Genomic DNA, 2,411 nt, shown 5'->3' on the forward strand with positions numbered 1-2,411 from the left:
ATTAAACGATATCACATTTAAGATTAATATTCTAATAATTTATTTCTTAAAAATATTTTATTATCAATCCAATATCAACAATAAAAAATGTTAGTGATACACCTTGGAAGAGATTTATATGGGATAATTATATGTATGTGAAAAAACGTAAAACTCATATATTTCTAACATTTTTTTGTTTCAGAAAAGCTCTACATACAAGTCATTAGGGCTTGTATGTTTTACAAGTTCATTAAGGAGTAAACCCAAAAAACGCGCTGCTACACAGCGCTATATAAGATCTCCCGTATATATAACTACCAAATTTAAAAGATTTGTTTCCTTCTTCGTTCTCCTTATTTCCAGATTTGCTTGTTCTTTTCTCCTCCTTCTTCTCCTCCTTCGATCGTTCTTTTCTCCTCCTTTCTCATTGGTTTGTTCTTCGTCATTGACGTTAGTTCCTCTATCTGTAACTCCAGCTTCGTTTTCTTTTCGATTTTCTGGTTTCTGAAATCAAAGTTTGAACTCGTTTTGAAGATAATGGATGATTCAACCTCAGATTGTCAGCTGAATCAGGGCGAAGTGGATTATGAATTTGAATCTAACGTAGTTCTTGAGGTTTGATTTACATACGATTACTTTGAATTTTGTTGCAATCATTTGAATAGCATTGTGTAGCTGAATAATTGTGAACATTGACTGTGAAACTAACACGTTAACATGAATCTGTAGATTCAATGTAATGTATTAGTTTTGATTAATTATCTGGAATTTATAGCAGACGCTCGGGTGTAGTTCAGAACTTTTTTGGGTGTATTTTTGGGAGAAGTGTGGGTGTATTTACAGTTTATGGCTTTTTTTGTTATTTTAGTTGAGTTGTTGTCGTTCGAGTGTATTAGATCAGACATGATTGGATGTATTTTTTGTTTTTGACATGGTGTATTTTGCAGCCTGTGTATTTACAGTTTGTGATTTTTTTTGTTATTTTAGTTGAGTTGTTGCGGTTCGGGTATATTATATCAGCAATGATTGGGTGTATTTTTAGTTTTTGACATGGTGTATTTTGCAGCCTCTCTCTGTTGTTGATGACTAGTTTGTTCCGAAGGCTGGAATGACCTTTACCACCCTTGAAGATGCTGGAAAATTTTACAGGAACTACACCAAGGCTGCAGGTTTTTCTACAAGAGTTCGGAGCACAAATAGGAAGGAAAACGAGATTAAGAATCAATTGATTACATGTAGCAGAAAGGGAAAATGGAAATCTAAAATATCTCAAACAGCACAGGGAACTAAGCATGTCCATTCGTCGTACAATAGAGAATAACGAGGAGGCTGGTATTAGACCAAGCAAAACTTACCAATCATTTGTTGTGGCTGCCGGGGGTCATCGCGAGTTAAATTTCATTGAAAAGAATGTGAGGAATTACATTACGAGAGAAGTGCGAGAAGCGTGGGTGTGCTTAAAGACTCATTTGATAGGAATTGGAATGATTTTCTGCTGAATTTTGGTCTTGTGGACAACAAGTGGCTTTCAGGTAATGTTTGTTTAAAATATGCAGTAGAGGTGTAAATTTAATTTTTTTCAGGTGTATTTATAGTCTGTGTTTGGGTGTATTATGCAGATCTCTATGAAGACCGTCATATATCCAATCTATCTGGATCACCACTTCTGGGCAGGGATGAGAAGCACACAAAAGAACGAGAGCATGCCTTCTTTTGGGTGTAAAAGCAGTGTTCTTTTAGGTGTATTTCTGAATTTTCTTGTATTTCACATTTTACATATATATACATATATATACTTCAGAATCTTGTTTTTATGTTATAAAATACTGTTTGTTTTTTTTTTACAACAGTTTAAGGGTTTTAGGTATTATGGTTTTAGGGTTTACGGGTTAGGGGTTAAGGTTTAGGTTTTAAGTGTTTAGGGTTCAAGGTTTTAGGGATAAAGCATAAGGGGGATAGATTTTTGGGTGTATATTCAACTTTCTTTGGGTGTAAAAAATGGCAAGTTATGGGTGTATATTTAGTTTGATGTTTTCCTTCATATTATAGTACCTGTAATTCATACATTTTGAATACAGCAGAGAGAGTTTAATTATTGAAAGAAATTTTACAATAAACTGGATTATAATTGAAAAATTTTTACAGCATGTGTTCAATTTGTTACAGGACTATATAACATTTACATTAAGCAGTGTCAACATCCTCAGAAACTATCTGACAATATGGACTCAATAACAACGAGGATGGCTTGGACAGTCTTATTGCATTACTTCCCCTAATGGCTTCAGCTTTTTCTAGATTCATGTCATGGAATAGAATTCGAGAAGCATATTCCACTCTAAAGTGGTCCACCTCGTGTTACAGTAAAAAAAATATTTTGTTTAATTAACCATGTTAATTGAGTAATGTAATACAGAGTTATTTAGTTT

This window comes from Arachis ipaensis, chromosome B03 (assembly GCF_000816755.2).
Source record: "Arachis ipaensis cultivar K30076 chromosome B03, Araip1.1, whole genome shotgun sequence".
NCBI classification, from domain to species: domain Eukaryota; kingdom Viridiplantae; phylum Streptophyta; class Magnoliopsida; order Fabales; family Fabaceae; genus Arachis; species Arachis ipaensis.